The sequence below is a fragment of the Ceratotherium simum genome, chromosome 1 (assembly GCF_057802395.1).
Source record: "Ceratotherium simum simum isolate JZ-2026a chromosome 1, ASM5780239v1, whole genome shotgun sequence".
Lineage (NCBI taxonomy): Eukaryota > Metazoa > Chordata > Mammalia > Perissodactyla > Rhinocerotidae > Ceratotherium > Ceratotherium simum.
The window spans coordinates 59,275,019-59,284,317 of NC_141900.1; the positions used below are offsets into that span (position 1 = coordinate 59,275,019).

The 9,299-nt window shown below is 38.4% G+C and overlaps 1 non-coding gene across 1 annotated transcript; it reads left to right on the plus strand.

Annotated features, from left to right (window-relative positions):
- The first annotated feature begins 2,687 nt into the window (after window positions 1-2,687).
- Window positions 2,688-2,794, plus strand: LOC147918217 (U6 spliceosomal RNA). Its single transcript, XR_015553604.1, has one exon. It is a non-coding gene; the product is annotated as a U6 spliceosomal RNA (small nuclear RNA).
- Window positions 2,795-9,299: the final 6,505 nt, after the last annotated feature.

The following is a 9,299-nucleotide window of genomic DNA, read 5'->3' on the forward strand; positions in this document are numbered from 1 at the left end:
TATAAACAAATGTACTTAATAACTTGTTATTCATTTGCTCAGAGCCTTTCCATATTTATTGGTTATTAATCTAATTTAGTTTCACAGCCTTCCTATGAGATCAAGATATTAATCTCCCAATTTTATAAATCAAAAAATGAAAATAAAGAGACTTTAAGTTGCTCAACAGTACCTCCATGGTGTGCTAGGAACTGAACTTAAACTTCCTACCTTGTGGTAACGTTATCTAGCCACTGACCTATACTCTCAGGCTAATTAGGAAAGACAAAAAGTAAAACCTACAGAAAATTATTAGAAAAGATTTGAATACTGAGAACCTGGTAAGCATCAAATATCAGCCTACTATTGTGGTCCCCTAATTTTTTCTCTGACTTAGAGTAAAAGTCACATTTATGACCAATTTGGTATCCTTTCTATGTATGTGTCAGTTGGGACTCATTAGCCAACAGTTATGGAGACTAATAAAAGTATCCACTAATAAAAGGCATAGTGCACTGGAAACAATGCAGTTCCTATATTTTAGAAATTCTGGGAAATGCTTTATCTTGAGTTTGACATCTCATCACAAAATCTCTCTGGTACCTGGGTAGCCACTGTGTCTATTTGTGTATCATTACTTGAGAGACAGAAAAGCACCTCTGATGTAGAGCAGTTCTGATTCTGGAAGGCTCAGTCCTGACTTCAACTGTGACAGTCACACTGTAGAGTATCCAGAAACCAGTTGAAGCTTACATGATAAGGATTAAAATTACAGGGCCGGCCCCGTGGCTTAGTGGTTAAGTGCGTGCGCTCCGCTGCCAGCGGCCCGGGTTCGGATCCCGGGTGCACACCGAGGCACCACTCCTCCAGCCATGCTGAGGCCGCGTCCCACATACAGCAACTAGAAGGATGTGCAGCTATGACAGACAACTATGTACTGGGGCTTTGGGGGAAAAATAAATAAATAAAATCTTTAAAAAAAAAAAAAAATTACAGCTCTGCTCTACCATAAAAATCTGATGGCCAAAACTGTAACATTAGGAGAGACAGGGACACCTTTGAGTTAAGAAAAATGGATGTCCTCTCTATGTTGGACTAAATAATAACCCTGTTCTAGTAACAGCTTTAGAACCAGGTTGTCAAATTCCCATTAAATTTAATTCTCTAGGTCTAAACCTACAGGACTGGAATTGTATTTATTCAATTGATGTTCATAGTTTTCTGCAAAGTTGTCTCTGGATGAGACGTGAAAATGTCAGGTAGACATCTTGAAGACTAAAAACAAATCTGGTTATTTTGGGAATATTCAGGTAAAAAATTCAAATTCACTTTGAAGCTAAAAGTTTCTGGTCTTATAGACACAACCTCTATGTCTATGAATATGTAAGAAGCAAGAAAGAGGCTGAATATAGAGGCTGAGCTTTCATACCAATGTTGTTTGGCCCCCGAAATGCCGTCTCTCATTAACAGCTCTGTATTCTCTCATTTTGATGCCTCTCAATCTCTATTATTAAATCCTAATGATTTCTGATGGTGTCTGCAGGATTGGATTGGGCTGGATTCAAGATATCTAATGCAGATTTGGCTTTTCTTTGTTTAATTGTGCATTTGGATGAGAAGTAGCTTTCCTGGTAGAGCTGGGAATAGAATCAGAATAGACTGATGTGTGAATGAGCAGATGGGAACCTGACCTTGTCTGGATGAGCTGAAAAAAAAAAAATCAGTAGCTAATATCTATCCTCCATCTCTATTTTCAGCTTTAACCCTGTCCTGTATGGCTTTGGAGAGAGAGAGCAAGTCTGGAACTTCAGCTCTGTCAATTTGTGAAGGAACTTGGGCAAGTTCCTCACCCTCAGTACCAGTTTACTCGTCTGAAAGATGAGGATGAGATGATTGTTTTGGGAACTTTGATTACATTTTTATTCCCAGCATGCAGCAGGCATTCAATAAATAGTAACTACAGAACTAGTCAGAAAATAGTAAACATTACCAAGCTGCCAGCTGAGACATGAGACATTTTTATCAGCGGTCCATCCTATTAAACTCTTTCAACTGGTCTGGAACCATAGAAACATGCAGAACTAGTCTAAAGTTCACAAGGAGAAGAAATTAGAATGTTCATTCATCAATTCAACAAATATAAGCAAAGAGGAGGACACAAAGATGTTAGTCTATAAGGTGAGTCATGTACACACATCACCATATTGCACAGTAGAACAAGATATGTGCCACAACATAAATTGAGTTAAAGTGCTATGGAGCTTTGAGAAAGAAAATATTTCTTTCAGCTGAATTATCAGAAAATATTATATGGAAAAGGTAAGTTTAAGCAGGGTGTTAATGGGTAAATAGGCAGAGTGTGTTTATGATATAGTGACTAATTCAATTTGACTAAAGCATGGAGTGAATGAAAGGGTAAAGTGTGAGATAAGACGAAAAAGGTAGATTTGGACCACACTGTAGAGGCATTAGAAGGCCAGGCTAAGGAATTTGAGACTTTTCAGCAAAGGGATAATATGATTGATATGATAATAGCTTTACTAAGAGATAGTTCATCTGGAAGCTTTGTGAAAGAAAGAGTAGAGGGAAGAAATACCAAATCCAGTTAGGAGATTGCACAGTGAAAGGTGAAAGATTGTGATGTACTGATTTAAGGTAAGAGCAATGGAATTAGAGGGAAGGAGTGGATTCAAGAGTTGGAGGAACTAGTGCTCGCTTCGGCAGCACATATACTAAAATTGGAACGATACAGAGAAGATTAGCATGGCCCCTGTGCAAGGATGACACGCAAATTCGTGAAGCGTTCCATATTTTTGGAATACTACTCAGCCATAAGAAACGATGAAATCCAGCCATTTGTGACAACGTGGGTGGACATTGAGGGTATTATGCAAAGTGAAGTAAGTCAGAGGGAGAAGGTCAAATACCGTATGATTTCCCTCATTAAGTAGTAGATAATAACAACAACAAACAAACCCATAGAGACAGAGATTGGATTGGTGATTACCAGAGGGGAAGTGGGGAGGGAGGATGGTGAAAGGGATAATTCGGCACATGTGTGTGGTGATGGGTTGTAATTAGTATTTGGGTGGTGAACATGATGTAATCTATGCAGAAACAGAAGTATAATGATGTACACCTGAAATTTATACAATGTTATAAACCAATGTTACTGCAATAAACAAAAAATTTTAAAAAAAAGAGTTGGAGGAACTAGAATGTACAAAGATTAGCAAATATGCTGTTAATTAGTAAAAAAGGAGGGTAATGTGGTATAGGGATTTCTTGCTTCTTATTTTTATCATCATAAAAATGTATGTTCTGTCTGATTCTGCCTTTATTTTCATTAGAATAATGGACTATTTTTAGCTTTATGTTAATTAAGTACTTAATGTGGGATGTTTGACAAGTTTTGTCATCTGCCAATATTATTTCACTAGGAATTAAAACTTAATCCTATTTTGACTTCTCTGTTTTATTCTTCCTAAGAGTACTGGACTTCTCTCATTCCTAGACGATTCCTAGACATACAGCAACTAGAAGGATGTGCAACTATGACATAAAACTATCTGCTGGGGCTTTGGGGAAAAAACGGAGGACGATTGGCAATTGATGTTAGCTCAGAGCCGGTCTTCCTCAGCAAAAAGAGGAGGATTGGCATGGATGTTAGCTCAGGGCTGATCTTCCTCACAAAAAAAAAAAAAAAGATGCTTCTTAAGATACAGAAGAGTGTAAAAAAAAAGCGAAAATAAGAATCTATATTTGCTTATATATAAATCAGGAAACTCTGAAAGGAAGAAATTATGAACAGTGGTTCATTTCAAGGGGAGTGAGGGGACTGGGCAGATGAGGATATTGAGGGAAGACATATCTCTGTATATTTTTTGGTCTTTGAAATAATGTGATTATATTACATATACACAATTTTACTTAAAATATCACTTTAATAAAAATAAATTTAAAACCTCTAAAATATGCTTTTTACCAGAAGTACCCCCAAATTAGTTGATTATTCTACCATCAAGAACCCACCAACAGGAGAAACCCTACCATCTCCACCCAACACCATGTTAGACTTTTGGTTAAAACAGTACTAAATGAGAAATTTGAAAGCCTTTGTGTGGAATGTTCTTCTTAGTGATCTAATTCTGTTAGGACATCCAAAACATTAAGCAAGCTCACAAATGACCCTGAAACCACATAAAGGAAACACTGAATGTCCAAGATGGGGTAAAGCAATCAGAGTAAAGGGAAGGGCAACATAGTTGAAGATGAAGAACAGAAGAAGGCTGAGTTGGCATTCCAGCCCAGAATATCTGAAGAATAAGCACAACTTACAAATCTTACAGCTGACAACTAGATGTCTTACAAATGGCACATGAGTATTGACTGGTTACAGCTCATTAAAGGTTGTTTGCTTGATTGTCCTCCAACTTGCCCCAGCTGCCATTTCAAACCAAATCCTGTTCTTTACTTTCCCATCTCTAGGGATAGACGGTGGAGCCCAATCTTGATAACAATAATAATACTGCCCGCTAACATTATTGATTGTATATTATACTCATCTCGTACCAAGTATATATTTCAGGTGCAATCTAAGCATTTAAGAGGCACTCATAGATCCAACCAGATTCATCAGAAAATCAGCACCCAGATCACTAATAAACCTAATTTTTAAAAATGTATCCCTTGAATGGATTTGTAAATCGTAGTACAGCAACACTTTATAATGGTATAAAGCTGCTAAAAATAACTATGACAACTATTTTAAAACATATAAGAAAATGTAACGTATAAGATTAAATCTAAAAAAGCAGACTGTCAAATGGTATGTAAGTAAACTCACTACAATTATGTAAAAACGTGGGGCCGGCCCCGTGGCTTAGCGGTTGGGTGCACGCGCTCCACTGCTGGCGGCCCGGGTTCGCATCCCGGGCGTGCACCAACGCACCACTTCTCCAGCCATGCTGAGGTCGTGTCCCACGTACAGCAACTAGAAGGATGTGCAGCTATGACGTACATCTATCTACTGGGGCTTTGGGGGGGGAAATAAATAAATAAAATTATTAAAAAAAAAGTGCATCTGGATGAGGCTTAGAAGATAATATACAAATTTTAAGATAGTTGTATTAGAAGAGTGGAATTACAGGTGGGTGTTTTTTCCTTTTCTCAAAATTTCTTTCAATCTTAGTGTTACCCCATGCATAATTTTAACCTATATTACCAAACAGATTCAGCGCCATAATGAAATCCAACATATTGGCAAATTAAACAAGATTGCAGTTTATTTCTCTCTCATATTACGGTCCAAATATAAGCCATGTAGAGCTGTTGTGGTGGTTCTAAACTATGTGTCTACCCAGCAATTCTGTTGCTAAGCATGAAGCAGAGATGCTGAGAGTCAGCCGGCAGTTTTTGGCCTCACTACTCCTTACATCTCTAAGGACATGGACACCAGTTGGTAGTTGTTTATGTTTTTAAACCCATATTAACTGCAAGCTCTCCACCCATCCTTTTCTAGTAACTAGTTACATAAATCAATGATGCTCTACCTCTTAACCAAGCACATACTACTGCTCTTGTCACCAGATTAAGTTTTGTATTTCCCCAGATGCTCATATGACTGGCTCCTTCTTATCATTCAGATCTCTGCTCAAACGTGCAGATATGCCATTCCTGAACTCCTCCATTTAAAGCATCCTCTCATCCTGTCACTTTCTCTTACCTTGTTTTATTTTTTTTAATAGTCTATAATTATCTGAAATTATTTATTTGTCTTTATAATTTGCCTTCCCCAACAGAATTTAAGTTCCATGAGAGCGGAGACCTTGTTCCTCCCATATCCTCAGCACCTGGTATATAGCACCAAGTACAGTACTAGACACAAAGGAAGAAGACAAAAAACGAACGAATGAGTGAATGACCAACCCTGCAGTAACTCTAGTGCTGAAAGGGCACAGCAAGGAAAGAATAAAAGATACTTGATAATTACCAGATATAGGCCTCTGACATTTTCTCATTGACCATAGAAATATCGGTGGGGGGTGTGGGGGGAGATGTTTTGCAAACTACTGGGAAAATATCTGATTATTATCTAAACTCATTTAATCTTGGAGGGCTGATTCAAGGTGCAGGCGTATTCTCAATAGGAATAGTGTACCACTGAGCTCCATTAAACCCCTTCATCCAAACTCCTGGCCAGCTCATCTTCCTATAACCTTCAGGGTTCAAGGTCACAGCTCACAGTGTTAACAGAAATCATCCTAACTGGAACCGTAATAATGATGTCAAAAAGAATTGTAAGTGAATTGTCATTTCCCTTCCTTCCAGTCTGAGGCATGTACAATAGCTACTGAATTCATGGGTACATCCCAGAGTGATCTGTGGGTGAGGAGAATAAAAGCAGTGCCATTCAAAAGGGAGATCTTGTTCTAAATTCTTGTTTGCTGACTTTTCAACCAAATTTAGGATTATGTGAATGTTCAATAACAGCTTTTGATGCATGCCTTATAGATAAGCCAGTAACAAATTCTTTAAATATGCATGGGAGGTAATTCTAGCAAATGCAAAGCTAGATAAACACAAATGTGAAGAGATGTTCTTCCTGCTAAATTATCAGTAATCATACCTTAGATACCACACTTCCTGCTAAGGTGTGAGGGAATGTTGAGGGGTTGTAGAGAGTGTCTGGCATGTTAATATTGCTAATGGATTCTTGTGCTGAAAGCATATAACATAATTCACTACATATTATATGACTTCCTGGCATGGCACATGGGATGCCACTTGAAAGTCAAATTATTCATATGTTATTCCCTCTGAAGCTACACAAAACTTAATATAATCATTGATTTAAGAAATCTTGCCTTGAAAAAATAATTTTTGAATAAGCTTGAGGACCAAAACAATCATCAGTTTCCAAAACAGAGGTCATTATCTTCTTGTAAACCAGAACTTCCTCTTGTGTTTCACATTAGTCAATGGTGACACAATCCTCCCAGGCACTTTGTGGTATCTACTGTTTTTCCCACATTCCCAGTGTCCACAGAGAAGCTCCCAAGTGCCCTGCTCATCTCCTCTCAACTAGGTAACAAGTATTAGCTTCCTAACTTTTCTCTCTACCAACAGCATAAAATTTGAATTCCTTGCCTGTGGCACACCAGGTGCATCCCAATTTGGATTCATTTCACTCTCTGGCATTACCTCTCACTGCAAACCTCCCAAGCATACCTGATTCCCAAATAAGTTACAAACATTCACGTCTCTGTGTCACTGTTCATACAATTCCCTGAGTTTGAGATACTGAAATACTATCCCCTTCTTTTCATTCTTCCTCTTCATCTTCTAGTGCTCAGCTCAGTTACCACTACCTTGGTTAACTTTATCCCAATACCATCAGTGGGAACTACTTCCACCTTGCTCCCGTGACATTGTGCTTGTTTATAATAAAATTTAAAATATTTTATTTTTAAATTATTATTAAGATCTTACTATGTGCCAGACACTTTGCTAAGCAAGCATTAACTCATTTAATCATCATCACTATTATTCCGTCTTATAGAGGCCTCTAGAAGATTAATTCATTTAAAGCCACGCAGTTAGGAAGTGGGAAATTGAAATCCAGATCCTCCTCCACCAGAGACAATGCTCTTTTAGAGCATTCTGCCTGATACCATAATTAGTATTCATAACTCGCTCTCTCCATCGAAACCGTAAGCTCCTTGAGATGTGGGGTTGTGTCTCTGTGGCTCTGTATCCCTGCAGTGTCTAGCACTGTGTTTTGTGCATAATAGCTGCTCAGATTCTTTAATGAATAAACAGAAAAGAGGATGTGGAAGTTTGACAACTCTAATAGAGCATAGTTTTCTTACACCACTCCTTTCTTTCCTACCATCCACCTCCCCAGCTCATTAGTACAGATTACAAAAACTGCACGTAATCCCTAAAGCAGAAGCTGCAGCTATCACGGAGCTCCGAGGCCCGTGTTAGCTGAACTGTCCTGAGAAGTGAAGTGGTGGAAGTACCATATGATGAGCAGCCTAAAACAAGCTCATCACTTGAGAGTCAGCCAGAAATATGACAGCAGTTCGAGCTAATTTCCACACAACTGGCGACAATTTTGTCTAAACTGCAAGCATCCCAGCCCTCCAAGCATTACTACCATAATATTTATTGAGCAATAACAATTGCTAGATGCAATTCAGAATGTTGAATTGGACATCATCTTTACCCAGGAGACTGGTAATTTAAATTCTGCAGACCTACAGAAACACAGTGGCCTTCTCTCTTCCATCTCCCACCCATACACGCATTCAATAAGCAAGGCAGCAATAGTCCTCCAGTAAGTCAAAGTACCCCTAGATACTGAATTAGGCACTCAGCAAAGATGCATTAACTTACTCAGGCTGAAATGATAGCATTTTGTGTGCTGGAGTACTGACTTGCCGTGTAGACCTTAGTGTCCCATACAAGTTAGTACAGCTTCTAAATGTGATTAATGCTCTAACTAACATAGTTTATGATGTGAGATCAAAGATGTAGCCAAGGTTGACCCTAGAAAAAAATTGTAAAAGAGCTAGAAATATAAATCTCACTTCTCCTAATAGCATCACCTTTTGCTCTCTGGTATGTGCCCCCTTTATTCCACTAGGCTCCATCCCATTTTTAATTTCAACTAACCTCTGCTAAACATTTAACTGGCAATGGGCCAATTAATGCATTACATTTTAAAGTTAATTTTAATTTTGATCAAAGTAATAATGCACATCATTTAAAAAGTAAAACATGACAAAAAGCAGTCTCCTAGCCCACCCTCTCCCAACCCGTTTTCTGTTTCCTTGTGGTAACCACTTTCAATTCTTTTAGCTGTTTCTTTTGGTGTTTACGTCCACTGTATAAGTAATGTACTTACACTGTTATTTCTTGATTTTTGAATTTTTTTTTTTTTTTTTTTTTTTAAAGATTTTATTTATTCAGTTTTTTCCCCCCAAAGCCCCAGTAGACAGTTGTATGTCATAGGTTCACATCCTTCTAGTTGCTGTACGTGGGACCCGGCCTCGTGTTGGAGGGAGAAGTGGTGCCTCGGGGCGCTCCCGGGATCCGAACCCGGGTCGCCAGCATCAGAGCGCGCGCACTTAACCGCCAAGCCACAGAGCCGGCCCAGATTTTTGAATTTTAAACATTATTTATTTACTTTCTTCTATGGAATTACCTCTCTTAATACATCCCCACGCACACCCCCCAAAAACATACACATATTTCCCCTTCTCCATATTCCCAACATAACTATAGCACACTTTTAAGTTAAATCCATAATCAAA